This window comes from Argiope bruennichi, chromosome 3, assembly GCF_947563725.1.
Source record: "Argiope bruennichi chromosome 3, qqArgBrue1.1, whole genome shotgun sequence".
NCBI lineage: Eukaryota > Metazoa > Arthropoda > Arachnida > Araneae > Araneidae > Argiope > Argiope bruennichi.
This window is the reverse complement of record NC_079153.1, coordinates 98,393,691-98,416,421: the sequence shown is the minus strand read 5'-3', so window position 1 is coordinate 98,416,421 and position 22,731 is coordinate 98,393,691. Positions and strand designations below refer to the sequence as shown.

The 22,731-nt window shown below is 27.5% G+C and overlaps 1 long non-coding RNA gene across 1 annotated transcript in view; it reads right to left on the bottom strand.

Moving 5' to 3' along the window:
* LOC129963970 (uncharacterized) overlaps positions 1–22,523 on the bottom strand; it is a 124,226-nt gene extending 101,703 nt beyond the window's left edge. The window contains exon 1 of the long non-coding RNA XR_008784044.1: positions 22,385–22,523. This is a non-coding gene — a long non-coding RNA (uncharacterized LOC129963970). The remainder of the gene's footprint in view (positions 1–22,384) is intronic.
* Positions 22,524–22,731: the final 208 nt, after the last annotated feature.

The following is a 22,731-nucleotide window of genomic DNA, read 5'->3' as shown; positions in this document are numbered from 1 at the left end:
TTTGATAAATATCGTCGCTTATATTTATTGATGCATAAGATTTTAAACAACTATAAGTCCAAATGTCAATTTATGAATATCTTTTGAATAAACATAAGAAATATTTTTAAAAATATATGAAACAATAATGTGGGTTATCTATTTTCCAAATTTGTGAATGTTTATACAAACTTCAAGATATTTTTTGGCATATTTTTCCGTTGTTTTCGCCAAAGACGTATATACGGATGTTTCTCATTGCGTATAAATCAAAATTTCCAATGAAAATAGTCCCTAGTCAATTTGTCGTATTTTGGTAAAGGCAGATAAATTAACAGATTTGAGATTTAACTCATCGATGTCAATAAACTACTGTTTTAAGACATTTTTAAAAAAATCTAAAATTAAATGATTAATAAATTTCATGGAAAAACAAGACGCATACTCGTCATCTGTATTTTCAGTGATTATCTAAAGTTAATGAATCGGTGACAAAAAAAAAAAGTATTTTTCTTAATTTTCAGACTCAGAACTATTTAACTTTTTTAGGTTTGTCTGTTACATAAAATAACGTCAGTTATATTTTAAATAAGTCCATTATATCAAAATAATAAATTTCATCACGTTTCTTTCAAATTAAATTTGTCTGAAATAGGAAATTATTTATATTTAAATAGGGGAAGAACAAAGGTTTTTTAAAATGGCTTTAAAAAAGAGAGAAACGAAAAGATATTTGGACATTATAATTTATTATGGAACTCAACAGATTGTTGGAAAAAGCCATTTTAGAAATTATTTAATACTACTGCCATGAATGAATCTATCTATGACTGTAATTTAGAAAATTATAATTGCTTCGAATACAAATTTAGCTATAATAGCTTTTTAACAACTATAAAACTTGAAACTGGAACACTCGTATACACCCAATGGCAATATTTTAGTATAATATTTTTAAAATTTAATTATTCAAAAGCGAATATTGTAGTTAAAATTTAATTTATTGCACGTGGCGCCATCTAGTAGTAAATTTGAGAAAAAATTGATTTCAATATTTTATTATATCTATGTTAATGACTTATAAATTTAAAAATTAAAAAATAATTAAAATAAGAAAATGGTATTTTACTTCACATTAAAACTGTCTTTGTAATACCTACTTTTTTATTAAATTTACTAATTCATTTTATGTAGTTTAAATATAATATTTTAAAAAATTAAGCAAAACCTACTGTATTGTTTTTCTTATTTTTCACTCAGTCTATTCGCTTTTGATACGATTTTATGCTAAAATGTAAATATTTCTACAAACTTCACTTACTTACAGCCTCTAGAAAAACAGAAACTATTTATTTATGCCAAATAACATCTAACCAAAGAATTCGGTTTTCGTGAGCGGAGAGTTTTCAATATGTCAACAAAGCGGCTGTGTTTGCAATCTGTTGTTGAAACATAATTTACTTTTGAGGGACGCATTTGACTTTCTTCACAGGGGAAAAGAGACGCCTCATCCGAAAGGTAAACAACAGGAAAGAGACTCAGGCAGAAATAACTTACGTAAGGTAAGAGACTCAGGCAGAAATAACTTATGTAAGGTAAGAGACGAGTATCAGAAAAGAAAACTGTATTTTTCCATCTGTCGTTTTCCATAAAATGATTTGAACGATTCCTACCAACTTCGTGGCTTCCGATGTATTTGGAGAAAGTAAATAATCTTTAAAATTTTTAAGCCAAATGGAAGATTTAATTTCCGTCTATAATGGAAATTGCTTAAAGAAAATAAACTCCATCTGTCAGATGCGTCTGTTTGTTGAGCATAGTAACTCTTCAAAAGCATTGGGAATATTATATTTCTTCATATCGAAAGATTTATAATATTGTTATCGTAACATCAAAATGTCATATGCCAAATAGATCAAAATATATAGTTAGTGGGAAAAAATGTTTGTATACATTAGATATATCTGCTCTCAAATGTTTATATCTTATATGTGGTTGTTTAAAGTTGTCAGAAAATGTCGTGCAGAGGTAACCAGAGTAGAGATCATATTTCTCAATAAAACAGTAACACTTACGACGATTGATAAACTGAAAATAAAATATACTTTAAATCGTGCCTTCCAATACTATTAAATTATTTTTTGTTGCTTTTCAATCCAATTTTTTTTCCTTCGGAAATAACTACACAAACTGGCTGCACAATAGCTACCTTTACTCGAATTAGGACTATGTAAGAGCACACCGATTGGTTATTTATGAAAGTCAGATATGATGTCATAGCAACGAGTAATTGAAAAGTTGTTAGTTATGTTTGTTGAATCTTTTAAAATGTCTGTTTTTGAGAAAGAAATTTTTTCTTTCAAAATGAGATTGTAAATAATTCATCAAATATTACCAAATTAAATTGTAGTTTTAATTTCAAATATTAAATATTTCATTCAAAGGTTCAATTTTGTATTTTATACTAAGATGTCACCACTATTTATTTTTCTTTTAGGATAATATTTCAAACCATTTCCTTGAGCAAACTTTTCTTGTACGAAGATTGATATGCATTGGAAATAGTATATTTTTTGTCAATTACATTCGATTGAAAATAATTAATAATACATGAAGAATTTAAGGATGTTTTTTAATAATATTTTGCAAAGCAAAGTTCTTTTAAATAAAATATTTTTTGCATTCTATTTAATATTCTGCATTATATTATCAAATAACCAGAACGTTAGAAAGTGTTTGCTTATTATTCATACAAATTTAGGGATTTGAAAACATATATAGTGTCACGTTTTATCAACCGAAGCGTAAACAGCTTTAGATGTACAAGAAGATCAAGTCTTGTTGTTGTTTCTTATGGCACTTGCCACTGACAAGCCCGCTGTTCAAAGACAGCCGATTTAAGCCTAAGGGGGAGGTCCTCTTGTTTTTATCGTAGAGCCAACTTGGGTCAAGAGTACGACTTCGCTACTCACGCATCACTCATTCGCGTGCACAACCCCTTTTTACAGGAGGGCATATTCACACATCTCACAGATAGCACAACGGAAGAACAACCATGCCCAAACCGGGACTCGAACCCAGCACGCCCAGATCAGGGGGAAGATACGCTACCCCTATGCCAGGATGCGGGCAGCTAAAGTGTTAGTTCATATTAAAAATTAACATATCTAATGGAACTCTTTTTTTTTTTTTTTTTACACTTACATTACCCAAGCATTTTTTTATATATAGCATGTTACATACCAATAAAGAATTTCCGGAATTAAATGGTTACAACACAGCCGTCTCCGTCTCTCATTTTCACATCAGTAACAAATTTTCTTATTCTTTCTTATTAACAGATTATTTTTTTAGGTATTTAATAACCGAGAAACTGTTTTTATTCAAACAAAACAAAATGAACCAAAGATTGTTTTTATGAAAACCCCGATAGTGTATTGTTCCTAATGATCATAATATCACATTCATTAGTGAATGTTTTCTATATCTGAATGCAAAGAAAAGAGTTTCACCTAATTAGCCAGAAATTGAACTTTATGATTTAGATAAACACTATTTTCTCTAATAATCACGCAAAAATTTGAGGTAATATTAACCCATAACAATAAAAATGAGAGAGCAGAAAGAAAAAAGAAAAAAATGAATTTCCGTTCTAGAATAAAAATGAATTCTTTTGGAAAATGCATTTTTATTCTAGAATGGACAGCCATTTTTTTTCTACTCTTAATCATTGAAGTAAACTCCAAAAATATATAAAAATAAACAATAATGAAAAGAAACTGTTAAAAAGATACGCCACAACAAAGTTAATTTTTTTCTACATTTTTTTTTTCATTTGAGTACCATTTTTATTATTATCAACACAAACTGAATAATAAGAATAAGAAAAATAAAAATTTTCTTTTAAAAGCATTAAAAATATAAACAATATTTTTTCATTTTTAATTTTCTCTATATGTTATTACACTTTATTTACATTATGGCCTAATATTTTTAATGAATTTTCATTTGGAATAAGTTACTTCTTTATTTATTACTTTACTTCTTTCTTTCATAATTATGAGTAAAAATACGTTTTCTGTGCCGTTATTACGTATTACAAATGCGCTATCTCACTCATTCTTTGGAATATGAATTATCACCTCAAAGAAGTAATATCATGCTTGAAAATTTCAGCTTTTAAACTTTATTTCGCAATAGATTGCTTAGTAACAAAATGAGTATTTTCTAATTTTTTAGACATGCATAAACCTTTCTGAAATAATGAAATAAATGATGTTGCCATTTTTAATTGTGATAACGTAATTTCAAGATTAATCTTAGAAGGAATAAAACATATTTTCATAAATATAGCCCTAATCGCATGCATAATTAGTTGCGACATCAAACGAACATGCAATTATACATTTTTTAAATGAAAAAATATCGTTTGAATTTAAAGGCAAAAAAGATTTGGTATCTTTTTTTTTTGTAGTATTTAAAAAACTGGTTTTGCAAAGAATTTGAAACTTTATCTTTCTGAAAATTGGGAATATTTTACACATTTCATATCATGGATATTATAAAGATATCAAATATACAAGATGTCGGAAAACTATCTAAAAATAAACTAATAAAGATGTACGTTATAAGATTTTTGTTTTAATAAACAAAACGTCGAATTTTTGTTAATGAAATAAAAGTGGCATCATAATCATAGTCAAAGAACTTTTGATACATTTTTATTGATTATTGAGACTGTGCAATCAATGCAATATGCTTAATACGATCTTCTAAGACACTTTCTTTAAATACCTGTCAAGCAGAGACAAATCAAGGTCATAAAGGTTTTCACATAAAGTATAAAGTTCAAATAAGGTCTTTCGCACAGCCTTCCTTCCAGAAAGGTCATTAAGACATTGTTATCTATCTCTTCTCTTTTTTAATGTCTTTTGAATTAAAAAGAAATTTTTGAACTGCATCGTTTGCTGAACAACTAATGATATGAATATCTTTTTATAAAGAAAGAGAAAAACTTTTAATAGTCACTTTTTTAAATGAAAAAAACTATGATAATTACATGCGAACTGTGTGCTATAATACAACGGATAAATCGGAAGAGAATTTTTCATATTTTTTTTAATTACATGTATTTAAAAAGTTACAAACGAATAATAAACTGTTTGTGATTCCTGAACTATTATTTATCTTTAGATTTTTTTTAATGGCTGATTCAAAATCTGATTCAATTGAGAATTTTTATTGAACGTTACTGCTGAAACTTGCAATTAATTTTTGAAAACTCTTAGGTAGAATCAATAAGCTCAAAGTTAACTTCAAATATTTTTGTTCATTAAACTCGTGATTTTTTTATTTGCTTTTTCTATATATATCCAAATAGCAATATTTATTTTTTAATTAATTGAGTTTTTTTCTCTCTAACTCAAGCAGAATGAATCACTTTGAATTGAGCCAGAAACTTTTTTTCTTTCAAATAGTATCCTTTTTTCTCAATAATATTTGAAAATTAATCTGATTTCTTTTCTTCTGGATCAGTTAATCTAATTTAAGAGGATTTTTTTTGCTTATTTTTTTTATTCCTTGAGATAAGGGCTGAAGATATATTTAGTAACATTTTTAGTCTTGCAGTCAGTTCTTCAGTTCAAATTGTGCGCAATTTCGAATGAATACGCTTATTGAGAAAAATCAAAGATAAAAAGAAATGTATCCTAATGAAAGTATTTCCTTATAATTTAAAAGATTACACGTAGCCTTTTATCTCTTCTTCTAATAAAGATGTGTGTGTGTGTGTGTGTGTGTGTGTGTGTGTGTGTGTGTGTGTGTGTGTGTGTGTGTGTGTGTGTGTGTGTGTGTGTGTGTGTGTGTGTGTGTGTGTGTGTGTGTGTGTGTGTGTGTGTGTGTGTGTGTGTGTGTGTGTGTGTGTATTGAAGCAGTACAGTAGAAATAGTCCTACCTAGAGTTCGAATATTTGTCATAGGTATATTTTAGGTATTTTACAATGTTCATATGTTCAGCAGTTTCTGTAAAACTTTTTTTAAGCTAAATGATCAAGGAAAGTATTGGAAGTAACATTTTAATGTGACAAAATTTATAGGTTGGGTACTATATGTATATTACACGATCCTATAGTCTGGATACAAAATCCCTTGCAAATATTCTATTATTAAACCTACAACTGTAACATCGGGCATATTGTCTATAATTGGATAATCTATTCTGGGAGTTAGCTTACTCTCAGGCAGTCTATTCTGACCTGTAGTCTATTCTTAGAATGCGCTCAGTAAGAACAATAATCAGTAATGTTGAATAAATAATTTTGAAAAATGCATTTATATAATTTAAAACTAATTTCTCTCATAACAGTTTCATTTCCGATATATCTTCTCTTTCTCTCATAACACTTTCATTTCTGTTATATCTTCTCTTTCTCTCAGAATACTTTCATTTCTGATATATTTTCTCTAATTTTAAGAAATTTTTAAAACTATTTGAAATATATTTTGCTACAATACATTTCAACGCTTTATTTCCTGTATTCACAGCATGTGTATTATTATGAATGCAATACGATAATAACTAATTTTTCTGTGTATCCCTAATCTTTGCTATATATTCAACAGTATTTTTTTAATGTATGGAGCTTATGCGTTACTGGGCTATTATTAAAATTGTTATTAAGCACCTAAATCTCAAAAATTCAGCAATTGCTTTAATTCAATAAGAAGGGAAATTAATTCAATCTCCTTAACAATGAAAAAAATTCTTATTGCCTCGAAATACGAATTCATATGATAATTTCAAAAACACTTTCGCCATTTTGACAGCAAGAAAACATGTATGCCCCATAAAAACATGATATAATGAAACAAACATTTACTTCAGTTTCTAAGATAAACCTGAGTTAAGATAGCAGAAACCAGCAGTAACCCATTCCAAATGTACCTATAATTGATGCCTACTAATTCGTTCAAAGAATTATCAATGCCACGCAGGAAAAGCTAAATATAATTGAAATAATTCATTATATGCAGTGTTAGCTGATGTCGTGATCGGATGCAAATGCCAAGCATGGCGTGTTAAAATCTCACACTAATTGAAGATTTTGATTGGTATTTCTGAATGCATCAGTTTCGTTATGTGTCTTCTCCAATTTACAAGTAATTTATTAATATGTCTACCAAATTCGAATGCAGCTAATGTGATATTTATGAAAGAATACCTGAGTCTCAGAAAATTAGTTAGTTCTAGGTCCAAGATATAAATAATTTTTCCATCGTGAAGTTGATTTTCATATGCATTTGCGTGCGAGGAAGAATAAAAGGGAACAAATTACAAAGTCTTTTGGCTTTTTAAGATTTCGACGGAGATTGCTCAATGACAAAGGTAGAAACTAGATTTTTGAAAATAAATATAGATTTCCGTTTAATAGTAAAAACAAGATTACACTCTTCATCATGCTGAATCTTCTTAAGTGAAAATTAAACATTCTAGCTTAAAATACATTACATTCATTCTTGAAAGTTCATAATCCTTTTTTTATAAAAAAAGCTTAAATTATAATTCTCTGTACGCACTTTATCTTAAATATTAAGGAGTAAATTCTGCATAGATTTGTCTACGGGTTGATAGCGATTAAAATCTGAAATATGAAGGATATTTAATGTCTGTTTTTTTAAAGAATAAATGAGACTGTGTTAACTATAAAAAGATCCAACGGCTTTCTAGCACGTACTGGCTAAAGATTTCAGTTCTTTTTTACAAATAATAATGAAATATTCTGCATCATTTCGGTTTAAATCTATGAGGAGTAAAAATACTTATACAGTATAAAAACACCAAGCTTTTTCTAGCATCACTCTTTGATCCAATTTCTATGGTCTTTGTTAGCTTATTTAAAATTGTTGAAATTCATTTGACCTCTACCATTATTATAAAATCAAAAAAGTTTACGTTTGATATATTTACTGAGCTGAAAGATGAGATAAAATTTCTTCAGATTAGGATTAAAACTCCTTTTCCATCTTATAAAATCAAATAAGAATAAAATCCTTTCTTAGTTACATTCATGTCAAGCCAGCACCACAGCTAAGAGAATAAAAAGATGTTAGGCTTCAAGTGTTTATATCAACCTGATATAAATAATGCTCCAGAATGAAAGTTCTTGCTATTTTTCAGAACTCCTAATAGAGCCTGTCCAAAGAGGGCGAGAATTTCAAGTCGATTAACTGGTTCAACAACGAAGAGCCGACAATGTCCAACGCTTGCATAAGTTTAATTCACAACATTTATAACATTGCCAGTATGCCTTGATTCATGACATATATATTCATCTTTCTTTATTTTAATTAAGTTTTTTTTCCATTTTCAAACTTTTTGAAATTTTATCATGATTTTTCTGATTGTATTATTACTTCATCATTGATAATTCTTTGACAAAATTTACTTTTCAACCTCTAAAAAATATTACTTGTTTGAAAGTGTGCTTAGAGAAAAAAATAATACATCCTTTTGTTAAAATGGTCTCTATTAAGGTTCATGTCTCCTAAAACATCAAATTGACTAAATCAAAATATAAGCTGGAATTTGGAATTTATCATATTTGTGTGGAGATTAAAGTGTCGTGTTGAGTTATAAAATCATCTTTAAAAAGTGCGGGGTTTTTTTCCAAAATCACTCGTCTGTATAAAATAAATGTTCTATAAAACCATAAGCTGGATTATCAACATAAGTATCCCTACTATTATGAAGAATATCATAGCCATTTTCGAAATTTCTTTTATTTCCAAAGTTAAAGTTCAAAATATTTGGTAGTTTTGGTTTAATATTTTCAAATTTTCTTATCAAATTAATAGAAATATCATATGGAAAATAATATTTCTCTTTACCTCTTTAACTCATTCTGGATGAAAATATTATCACTGCCGATATAGTTGTAATGATACTTCGTAGCTAGTTTTTTTCGCTTTGTTAAGAAAGCACCTTTTTCTTTTATACATCTTTTTCAAAAAAAAAAGTATATTTATTTTATTTTAAAATAATTGAAATCTATTTTACTTTTATAACGGATCACCTTTAATTGCGTGCTTATGAATTGATGATTGATTCTTCAGTGCATTTTGAATTTGTTTCATTAAGTTCTTTCAAGAATCTCAGTGACTAGGCAAAATTATCCAATCGACAATTATCCAAGAAAATAAAAGTAAAATTAACAACTATTATCATCACTGCGAAGGCAAGACAAAGTCAGCATATTGATTCCTACAGCTTATCAGTGGATTACAGGTCCCAGTCACGTATTCGAAACAAAGTGGGAGTCAGCTGATAGACTGACTACACTATTTGTTCAATTCTGCAGAAGTTTATTAAGGTAAGTTAAGAAATGGTATTCATTTATATCATTAGTTGTCTGCCTCTAAGATTTCGGAAATAATTATGACATAATTTTGACCTTGAATATAAGTACAAAGACTCATCTAGTTAAGAGGATATTTTCCGATTCGCGTTAGAGTGAATTTACCGACTGTTTATAGGATTGTATAAAATTCATAAATGTTACATTTTCTCAAACTATCTCTAGAAATTCTTATTTTTCGTCCAACTTTGGATCTTCATTCATTCACAATAAATAGTAAAGTTTTAACTTCGTTGGTATGTTAAAAATTAAGCCAATGAGTCGTTTAACTTGCAAAAACAATTGGAAGATATGATATAAAAATGCAGAAGACTGAGAATTGGTCTACAAAGACGAATAAAGAATTGCATGAATTAGCTACGCAGTGATAGTTTAGTAAAAGAAAGAAGCCATTTAGAAAAGTTAAAAAATTATCAAAAAAGAAAGCTGTATATTTTACAAAATACTTAGTGAGAAATATAAATAAAAAACACAATTCCTTTGATGAGGGATAAGTTTGAGCTGCTTAACGTTAGGCTTTTGAGAAGTTTCATCAAATGTTAACTTATGCAAATTGACAAGCATTTGAAGGAAAAAAAATAGTTACATAATATTCAAATATAATACTCAAATACTTTATATTTATATTTGATCAATATTTAAGCTTATTTGAGTATTTTCCCTCTTTGAACTTTTTATTTTAAGTGTACTTAATCCATTATTTTTTATAGAAAATAAATATGAAGAATACGGTTTTGTCATGCGCGCAATTTGTTAATAAAACCACATCTTTATAAAAGTTTTCTGTATACTTTCATTTAAATATAGAAAAACCCACAATCCTCACCGAGTGATCCATTAATAGAAAGAAATCTAACACTAAATACAAAATTAAAAATATTCTGAAAGAAAGTATTTGCAAAAACTCTAACTCGTTTACTACGGAAGAATATAATGAATCGGCATAAAATTAAAATAATAAAAATTGCAGACATTAGCTTATTAACCTTTGTTAGAATCCAGTATAGTGTAAATACGTGATGTTTATAAATACATAACCAGTTTTTATTCACGCTTAGCTTTCTCACATATAGATAAATTAGTCATTTAAAAAAACTTTATTCGCTGTTTGATGACAAATCAGTAGATAGGATTTACGCATCCTCTAATGTGGCAACCACAAAGGCAGAGATTTTTTTGTCCATTATTACTGACAGCAGTGGACTGTTATGTTTACTAATATTATATTAAAATTATACTTCGGGTTTTTGTCTTCAATATAAAGTAAGTAAGTTAAATAGAATATAAAATTTTTAAACTCAAATCTCTCTTATGTGTAACGTAAAGGAATTTAAATAAGAAAGCAAATAACTAAACACTTCTCTTATATATTTTACAATATATTTTAAACTTGCAATTTCATAATATAATTTTTATTGCTTACAGGTTTCAATTATCTTCTTCTAAATATATTAATCTTCAATGAATTCACATTTTAGAAGACATATTTGTTAAACTGAAATCCCTCACATACATCACGCTTTGTTATTACATATAAAAAAATCAAATCATTAAACATACTTTGTTATTCCTATTGTTTATTCTCATCATAAATCCATAGATATTACAACTATAGTTACCATAATCTCATAATAATTACGTAGCAAAATGTTTCATTCATTAAGGTCGTAATTATCCACATTTATTATTTATTCATTTAAAACACATGAGAAAATTCTTATCAAAAATCTTTATTTTATTTGCCTTAATTAAACATTATAATAGCTGTAAGAATTCAATTTATTCTTAAGATATAGACGGATTTTTTTTTACTTTTGTATTATACTACAATTAATAATATTCTTACTTATTTATTTTACTATTGTTACTTATTTATTTTATTATTGTTAATCATGCTAAATATCCATACTTTCTGATAATATTAAAGAAAAAAATTATCCACATATGAAGAAGAGAAGCAAAAATATTCATTTGTAGTCAGTTTAAAGATTATGAATTCCTACTTACAGAATTGCTACAAATTAACTCCATGTTGCGAAGTGTTCTGTAGCCTTAATTAAACGAAAGACATTCAACTTATAAGTAAAAAAAAAAAACATTGCGTTATTAAATTAGGGATTGAATCAGTTCGTTAAAGAAGTAAAATAATCCAAAGAACAATTTGAAAATATTCTTAGAAAACTATTTTTTTTCTAATTTATCATTTTTTTAAAAAAAAACTTTTATAGAATTTTCTTGGATTAATGGTTTACTTAATGATTTTCTTAGTAATTTCTTTAAAAAAGTAATATGATAACATAGTTTTTGGGAAAATATAATAAAGTTTCAAAGCGTTCTACTTCTTTTCTTCTTTAAATTGCTAATTCAATACAAGGTATGATGGTTTGACTATTATATTATATTGCATATTAGATTTCCTCAATTCATTTTCCTATTTTTTAATTCATATATTCATGTACAATATTTATATGTTATTCATATACTTTACATCAATTCATATACTAATTAATTTTCTAATTTTATACTCGTGTTTTTATTTATTTTTGAAAAACTGAAAAATCACTTTTGTCCGATAAGGAAATAATTAAATAATATAATCTTGAATATGGTAATCTCAACCGTCCTCGTTTCCCTGATTCAAAAATATCAACCTTTTAAAGATTAAATTCATATCATCAAAACCTTCCATTGTATGAATAATCCGCATAGTAATCTTTGAAAGCTTTCTTTAACACACATGAGACAATAGAAATTCATTATCATTTTCCGTGAATAAGGTTTAAAAAATCTGTCAAGCTTTTGGAAATACAAGAAATAAATCATCTTCTAATATCAGAAGTGGTTGGTAGTATTTTAATTTTGAAAAGAAATAAAACAAATACAAAATTTTGCCTAATTATATATTTTTATAAAAAATGCAAAATATGGAAGAATTTAGCCACCTATGTATACATTTCAATAATGGAAAATTTTGATTTCCCTTTTCCACTTTAATATGAAGATTTTTTTTCTCACTAAATTGATGATATGATTAAACATGCACATCTATATTCATAAAATTCTACTTATGTAAAATTAAGCAGATACATAGAAAATAATCTTTTACGTTTGTTTGAAATTTAATTATTGTTCTAATAAAAGATTATATTTTCTTTCAAAACGAAATTGTAATTAATGTATCAGAACAGAGATAAACCCTTTAACCGAACAGCATTCTGGATGAAATAATAGATCTTTCGTATTGTTTTTTGCAACATTAATTAATATCCTAATCTTCATATTGTAGATGGTTATTTTGTGTGTAAATACTTAAAAATAGCGAAAGGGCACTTTTTACTTAAAAAGAAAATGTTGATTATTTTCCATCGCAAGTTTTAAAACCTCAAATTTAATTGTTTCTGATAGAAGTGAAATTGTTTATCATATGAAAAAGAATGCTTGTCGATTTTTAAATCATAATTTAAATTAATTCCATTAGATTAAATTTTTGAAATAAACACCATTTCTTAAAGTTTAAATTTAAATGCTTTTTGCAATCACATGATTTCAGTCAATAGTTTAAAATAAGTATTTAAAAAATACACAGGAAATAAAAATAATCTTTTTTTTTTTTTATTTTAAGGTATAAAAAGAAGCTTAACAATTTTCTGCTCAAAATTTAGTCAGAAATTTTAACATTCATTTTGTATTTTCTCCAAACTTGGCTTTTGGCTCAGTATGAAAAAAAATAACTCCTGAGCCTTAAAATAAGACATAAAACCAAATTTGGTCTAAAATTCATAAATGCTTCCAATATTCATTTTCAAATATTCTCTCCTAATAATTCATTTTCAAAATTTCTCTCTTAATAATGAAAGGAAAATTTTAACTATGTATGCTCTACCTTTTTTTTTCTTTTATTCATGTGTTGTTATGTACGTGAAAAAAATATACTCATAATAAAGGTCATGCGCAAGAAGAATCCAAATATTCAAATTAATTTTTATTATATAAATATTCTTCTTCGATCCTAAAACCTCGCATTATGTAAATCATGGTTTTTAATATTGTATTTAGGATGTTGATTTTTTAGAATATCCTATTAAATATTTCAGGAGTGCATTATATTTCATTTTTTTTTCAGAGTAACGCATTTAATTTATTTATTGATAAGGCAAGAGGAATTCTAACTATTGATGGTATTTATTGTATTTATAAAACAATAGAAAATGAAATTTTACTAATGCACCACCATAAGATTACCGTCTGTCTAAAATAGAAAATTTTAAAAGGAGATTTTGTACAAAAAGTCAAAACCTAGAAGTTTAAAACATATATTCTGATAAGAAAATAGGAAAATGCTGTTTATTTTAAAATATTGTGAGATGAAAGTATTTTTACGCCATTCGGGGTGCAACTTATATTCTTTTCTCATTAACAAAAATTTTCTTCATTTATTATGTAATGCAATAGTGCAAAGGAATAAAATAACCAGAAAGACATTCCAGGATGCATATTATTTCTTAATTCAATAGTGCAAAGTAATAAAATGACCAGAAAATCATTACAGGAAGCATATTACTTCTTGATATTCTATCATCTTCGCAATCAAACATTTACATCTGATTCAGAACTCGCATAGTCCATAAAAAACAGGTTAATTTAGTTTAAGTGTGTCATTTATTTTTTAGGGGGAGCTGAAGAAGTAAATAAACTGGATAATAGATTCATGAAATCCTTATAATCATTATTTCGAAAGATATTACCCTTTTTGAAATGCAAAAACAATTTGTTAATTTTCCTCATGTTGGTGAAGATTAGCCGTTCATTTTGGAACAGAAACTGATTGTTTTTATTTTGAAAAATCAACCAGTTTTAAAAATTGTGTTTAAAAAAAACAGCCAGTCTGCATATTTTGAAATTACTAGTTTTCTATCTAGGGTGTTAATTTAATTTTTTTTTCGTCTGAGACATGTCCTATTAATACAAACTACAGGAATCTAAGATTTCTAGCTACTATCTTTACTTTCTGTTCAATGGTTTTTGAAAATTGAATCTACATTGCGTTTAACGCAATGATTGGAATTTTTTTAATAATATACTCCCACTGTTCGACAGTCCGATTTGGCTATTTTCTTTCTGATCCGAAATAAGTAGCCTTATTTTCAGAAAATCGAGAAATCCATTATATATATAGCAAATTTTACAGGCGAAATTATTATTTTCAGTTATTGAATGCTTAAATGTCAAAGGTGCATGTATATCTGTCTACATATTACAATTTAGGAAAAATTTGTCAAACTTTAAATTTTTTTGTTAGTTTCTCATATACAAGTATACATAAAGTAAATTACAGTATTCATTGAAAAGTCTGAATTCGAGATTCTGATGAATATCCGCATTTCAGAACCTGAATTCGGAAAACAAAAGACATTTTTCGAATTAAATCTGCCTGGTTGTGAAAGCAGAAATTCAAAATGTTTTGTATGCTTGACAAACGAAAATTGGTATGTGGTCTTTAAATAGGGTTTAAAGATTTCCATCAAATTTTGAATGAAATCCCTTCAAAGGAAGTATGTTTGTCTTACTGTATGAGTGCAAATTAACTCGATAGATACAAAAAGTAAATAACCAGGTAGATAATATTTAATAATCTAACCAGGTAGATAATATTTAATCATCTAACCAGGTAGATAATATTTAATAATCTAACCAGGTAGATAATATTTAATAATCTAACCAGGTAGATAATATTTAATCATCTAACCAGGTAGATAATATTTAATCATCTAACCAGGTAGATAATATTTAATCATCTAACCAGGTAGATAATATTTAATCATCTAACCAGGTAGATAATATTTAATCATCTAACCAGGTAGATAATATTTAATCATCTAACCAGGTAGATAATATTTAATCATCTTACCAGGTAGATAATATTTAATAATCTAACCAGGTAGATAATATTTAATCATCTAACCAGGTAGATAATATTTAATCATCTAACTAAGTAGATAATATTTAATAATCTTACCAGGTAGATAATATTTAATAATCTTACCATGTAGATAATATTTAATAATCTTACCAGGTAGATAATATCTAAATCATAAATTCGTATCAAATTGAGAACTATACCCCTCAATCGATTTTTACTTTCTCATGCATATAAACGCAATAAATATAAATGCCGCAACTTTGGCATATGAAATTTTGAACAGTTTTACATCTATTAGTTCCTTATCTTTATCCTCCTCCTTATCCTTAGTAACCCTATCGTCAGGTATATGAATTCAGGCAGCACTTGTTCACATCAAGATAAGCAGAAACTATTTATTTAACTTAAATTGCCTTTACTGCTGAGCATTGCTTTAGTGAGCGAAACATATTCAATATGTCAACAAGCGACAGTGTTCCATATCTGATTTTGAAACATAATTTACTTCCTCTCGATGTATTTTATATTCATTGCGGTTGAAAAGAGAAACTGTCTCTGCAACAGAGACGAAAGGAAAGAAATCAGAGAGATATATTCTTACCTTATGCAGACACAAATAAAAAATAGCGGGAAAGAAAACTAATTTTGTAATCACATCTAGTGTTTCCATAAATTAACATTAACAAGAGCAATCTAATTTTAGGTGAAATGATAGACAAAGTTTAAAATTTTAAGAGGAATTTAATAAATAATAATAATAAATTTAATAAAATGATAATCTGAGTGGAACCAAAGGGAATAAATATTCTCTCAAAAACTTTCAAAAACAAAACAGAAAAATGCTATCAAATCTTAGTATTATCCCTTCACCTTCCTCATAAAATTATGGAACTTTTAAAAAAATTATGAACACCATGAGTGTTTGGGGGATTTTTTTTATGTTTTATAGTATAATAAAGAAAACCAAATATTTGTCTTGGATTTCTTTATTTCTATCTATTGGAACCAAAATTTGTTACAAAATAACAATTGTACTCATTAAATTTCAATCGTAATCTTTAGCGTGCGTTCGCATGTATGAGAATGGATAGTCCAATAGACAGCCAGCACTTTGGAGAATTTACTTAATTTTTTTAAGTCTGTTTATGTATTAGATGATAAAACTTTGTACCAAGTTTCATTTATCTAACTCGATATATTTGTAGGTTATCACATTTAAATGCAGGCGAAATTATACACAGATCGATGGACAAACCTTTGACGGAATTGATTACAAATTTATTATAAATTTATTTTAAAATATTAAACGTTAGGTACTAAATAAGTAGGAAATACTTATAAATAAAAATAATTTTCAAGCTCACACTATTAGCAGTTTGTTAAAAGGAGATATTTTTTTTCCATTTTTTAATCATTGATTTCAATCGGATTTTTGATCTTTTATATTAAATCATCATTATAAGTACTACTACGAAATATTAAAACTAAATCTAATGGTTTAATATTTCCTATAATATGCCAGTCGGATGACAGTGTTATTACAGAATCAAAATTAAATTAAATGAATGATGATGACGTGTCTGCGTTACCATTGAAAGGGGGTGGGTGGGCAAAAGCTTCTGAGGGTGAAGACCCCTGAGGCACAAGTCTGACTTGTAGCTCATATGAAGATGAAACACATTCGCTTGCACAAACCTTCATTACAGGGGGGCACATTCACACACCTCACAGATAGAACACAGATGAAGAACAACCATGCGCGGACCGGGATTCGAACCCGGGACGCCCAGATCACGGAGAAGATGCGCTATCCCTATGCCAGGACGCCGGCTAATTAAATTAAATTAATCCATTAAATGATACGAAATTTTCTAAAAACATTAAAATAGTCCATTTTTATCAAGAATACAAAAGAGTAAAAAAATGTCAAAAATGTTGCATCTCGGGAATTGAATGTAAAACCAATTACAAAAGTCTATCGAAACAAGTTAATAAAGTGTACAAAATATGTACTAATTCTATGTTTTTGCAAATGAAATTAATTAAGTTATTAACTTCAACATTCTATTTAATTTTTTATCATTATTTTTTTTAAAAAAATTAAATTAAATATGATTTACACAATGTCAATAATACACCACTTAATAGAATAAAAGTATCGTTACCATATGTTAAATATATTTCAGTATAAAAAATACTATTATTCTACTTGAAATAAAAACACTAAATTCCCAATTTGCAACTAAATTTTGCCTTGATAAACTTTTAATTCCTGCTGTTAATTAATTTGCTAAATAAAATTTATTCCTTAATTCTGAATTTATACCTTAAATATTTGGAAAACATCAAGAAGTTCCTTATTTAAAAATTTATTATGAACTAAAAACAATGAGATAAATACGACAATTTAACAAAAATTTCGTATCATCTTTGCCAACGAACCTGAACTAAAAAACTTTTATTATTTAAAGACAAAAAAAAACACTATAATTTGTGAAGAGTTTTAATTAAAAGACGCAATTGTTTTATGACACTTTCCACTAACTTTAATAACTGCTTTTAACAGCTTTTAAATGGTACATAAACGGCTGACTTTGGGATTAAGTGAAACTTTATGGATGGAAAAAGTCTCTTCTTGACGAAAGTTGAGAAAGTATTTCAATTTGAAAGAAATAATTGATTTAAATAGCGGCTGCAACTTAATAACAGCTGGGTATTAAAATCCAGCTTGATCGCAAACTCATTATTCTTTTCTAAGCACACAAGCGAGTGCCAGACTGAATCTCTTCTTTTGCCCTATTAATCATCGCCTTTTATTTTGCCATAAATAACACAGTATTCTTTATTCCAGCAACCCTTAATTATCAGAGTATTTTCTCGAGTGTTAAATCAATCAATAGATCCGTAACTAACGATTAATTTTTGTTAAGCTGCAAAAAATGAGGTTGTGGGGAGTTGAGAAGTAATGAGGCAAAAATGTTCTTTAAAAAATGCTGATGTTGTGGGTACGTGAAATGATTAACACTTTTTTGGCACTTCATAATTTGATTGTTTTTTTAGGGAACGTTGGCAGGGAAAAAATGCTACCATAATTTTCGTTCAAAGGCTACAAAACAATTCTAATTTAAAGATAATATTTTAAGGATAAAATACATTCAAAATCTAATCTTATTTAACCAGTGGGAGTAGTCTCCACAAAACTTTCTCGCATACCCTAATAAACAGGCCAAACCAGAGAATGTCTTACAATTCACTGGCGTACAATAGTTGCTAATATTTTTTGGCATGAATTTAGCATTTATATTAAATCAATCATGTCCCCATTAGCGAGTTTTTTTGTCGATTAAACGCTGGCAATAATTATTTATAGTATCCAAAACTCAAATTTTGTCATTTTCTCTAGTGATTGAAGCAAAAATTTGACATAAAACAACATTTAAAATCACAAAATCATGTTCCAAATTTGATACATTTAAGTCATTGCGTTTTGAGTTATCGCGATTACATTACAGACAGACAGACAAACTCTCTTTTAATATCGCTAAAAATTTGCTAGGTACGGATGTGGCGGATACGGATCACATTTACGGATGTTAAATCTGTGTATTGAATCTTATATAACTAGCTCTCTTCCCTTTATAGTTATCGTATTAACTTATATTCGAAGAGCTGGACGTCTTCTGAACGTATTTGACGCAAAATTGATAGAAATCTACCAATTTGATATTGTGGTGGAAGCTTATAAGCCAGTTAACAGCTACGCTGCACGAGCAATTGCTTTTGTATTGTGGTCATGTTACTGGGCTACGAACCACAAGGTCCCGGGTTATATCCCCGCTCACTCCAATCCGCCACATTGGTGACTTCGGATGATGAACTTCAACCTTCGTACAGCTGTTGTGGCGCCATCTACCCACAGCAACCCAAAGTCGTTCGACTCACTTGACGCAGCAATACAAAGTCATCAGACACACTTGAAGCAGCAACAGCAACTACCCACCCACATACGCTCGCCGTAACGTTTGGCGCTATCAAATACTCAAATGGGTACAGGCACATTAGACTCAACAGCTAATAAATACATCACCACTCAACAGCCTCCGACTCACTGGAGGGAGAGTCTGTGGTGAAAGATTATAAACCAGTTAACAGCTGCGCTGCACGAGCAATTGCTTTTGTATTGTGGTCATGTTACTGGGCTGCGAACCACAAGGATCTCAGTCCCAGATTCTATCCTCACCCGTATCAATCCGCCACAATATTAATGTCATATGCCAAATTTCAACCATCTAGCTGAAAGCGTCTGTGAGTTATTTGTCACAGACAAACAGACAGGTGTTTTCCAAAAATGTGTTTTTCGAACTCAGAGAGGTAGGTCTAAAACGTGAAAATGTCGAGTTCGAATTTTTTGACGATTACTATACTTTCTCTATACTATAAATAAGAGAAAGTAAAAATGGAAATGTAAATTTTATTGTTCTATAGAATTCTGATGTATGAGTATTATAATGCATACATTGACGCAAAGAAGTCAAATATAACTGAAGTTTAAAATGAAAAACAAACTGAAATACCAATGTACACATTTTTTAAAGTAGTAGGCATACCATTCTTTTGCTAGGATAATGTATATCAGCATGCAAACTGTTAATCAAAAATTAAACTGTGTCAATCAAAAAGCGTGATGCGACAAGTTAGATTCAGAAACTGTTCAAAAATTTTACAGTTTAAATCATTACTTCTTGGATACAATTATTTGCATTTTGGGTAAAAGGCAATCACTTTATTTTTTTTATTTTGATTTTCATCAAAATGTCAATAGGAATTTTCACATTTTCTCACTTTAATTACGGAACAAATTAGTCCAAAAAATTTCTTTTACATTACTTTAAAATTCAAAACATTGCTTTTCAGTTATACAAGTTTTTTTTCCTTTACAATTTTTTTTTAAATTTTGATATATTTTCACAAATATTATAATTAATTTTACGAATTATAATTTGCAATATTTTGAATTTAATTCTATTTTTAAACTATTTTTTTTCTTTTCTATTTTTGTCTGTGTTTGGATTTATATTTATGCGTTTTGCCATGGTAGTTTCAGTTTCAAGATCCTAAAACTAATACTTTTTTTACGAATGTACTTCACTGAGAAGTGGTACGCAGAAAGATGAGAAGTTATTACACCCCCTAATTCCACGAATAATCTGAATTCACCTTATTGCAACAACCCTATTCCCCTCACATGAATTCACCTAATGTAAAGAATTCTTCCTTTTACTTTTTATCTTGCCTTATTTTTTTTAACTAAATAAACGCCTCCTGACGCATGCGCAAAAGCGTGGGAGTTTTCCGAATCCGAGTATATATATAGAGAGAGAGAGAGAAATAGCACTTTATCATTTCTATATAATAGAAAGAATTTTAAAAATGAAAAGACGAGAGAGGAATTTTGTCTAAAATACTATCATACTTTTTAGAAAGAAAACTCGATTCTTCTTTACATTTTCTTTTATATATTAGTCATTCCTTAATCGTTTAAAAAATATCTTAACGGCTTTTTTTTTTTCATAGATTTAATGTTATGATAGCGAAGACATTAGTAAAAACAAGAAATTAAACAATATGCTAAGTGTGTCTTTTTTTCTTATCTCAATACATATAAAATAAAGAAAATTATAACAGGAATCTTTTTTTCTTTTTTGTTTCAAAATTAAATGTTTTTTCTCTCATATTTCTTTCTAATCGAAGAATCCTTGAATAAAATATTTTATAGTTCTTTTCGTTAAAATTTTCCAAAAGACTTAATTAAACACATTTACTGATGTTTCAGGTGCTTTTTTTATATCATTTTGTACTTACAGACTAATTTACTCACCGTCTAATAGATTCGCAATAAAAATCGGATCGTCTATTAAAAAGAACAGATTTTAAATGCAAAGAATCTCTGGGGATTAACTTCACAAATTCGAATCCGTATTTATTTGAGCAATTTTTATTATTTTTATTACTCTTATTTTTATTACTATTTTAATCAAAGCGCTTTGAAACATCGTACAAATCAGAATTTTTACTAACTGGGATTTTATTGTAATCACTGTGAATAAAATCTACAAAAAATACGAAAATAATCCCATTTTAATACAGCTAGAATCAATAGACATTTATATAACAAACAATCTGTTCAATCAACAAAAGAAAAACTATTTTTCATGTAAAATTATTATGGTACAAGTTTTTTTTATGAAAGAAATCTTTCAGATGAAAATTTATATCGAAAAATTATTTTGCTAATGATAACAATTTTTTTTTAAGAAAATGGATATTTAGTCGACTTTATTTAAATAATACGCTATTATACAAAAAAACGACATATAATATATGGCATAGATATGGAAATAGATAAATAATATTCAAATTATATCATAAATATTTAAAACTTACATATAAAGGTACATATCGTTAATAATAAAAGAATTAGAAATCAATATTCTAAAAATAAAATGAAATAAAATTATTAAATATATTTACTGATAAATTAATACTATTTAAAAAATAATGAAAAAAATTAAATCAAATATTAATATTAATTAATAAATAATTAATATTTGATTCAATATTTTATTAATTTATGAAATAATATAATATTTAATAGAAAAATATTTATGAATAATATTTTCCTCCCAAATATTTCTTAAGGGTACATATTTAGGAATTTTGAAAGTTAAACATACCTCAAAAAACTGCTTAACCATTTTAAAGTAGATTTTCTAATTTATTTTTATAAAACGCTCAATGCAACTCAATCCATTTATTTCCTATTTGCAAAAACAATACCCATTTTATTTACGATAATATTCAACATTGCATTCTTCTTAATTATCGGATTCCTAAGATTAGAAAAATTATGGCCACCAGCCGAAAAGCTATTTATACAATTAAGAGATATTTAAATTCATAAACCAACTAAGCATGTTATTCAAAAGTGATTACAGGAACTAACATCTAAAGCATATAACATTATATAAATATAAATTAGCAAATTATGGTGAAAAACAATTGAATTCTTTTACCTGAAATTCTGAAACTCATGTAATTCCAGGAGGAAATACCATTTGTTCTCTTTTTAATCATCTACGCTAATTCCAAAAATGCAAAAGGAGCATGAAATAAAATAAGAAAGGAAAGAAAAAAACAGTTATAAATTCTCCACAAAGAAAATCTTTAATTTTATGCTTTTCTTTCTTTTTTTTTATTCCTGGACCCTTTTCATTTTTGTCATTCCAGAATGAAGAATGGGAAGAAAAGAAAATAAGAAGGCTTTTGGTGAATAAGCAATAAAAGAAAAACATTAAGCATATGTTTTTAGATTCCTTATTCGCCTTTTCTTTTTCTTTTTTATACTTACATAGATCTACAC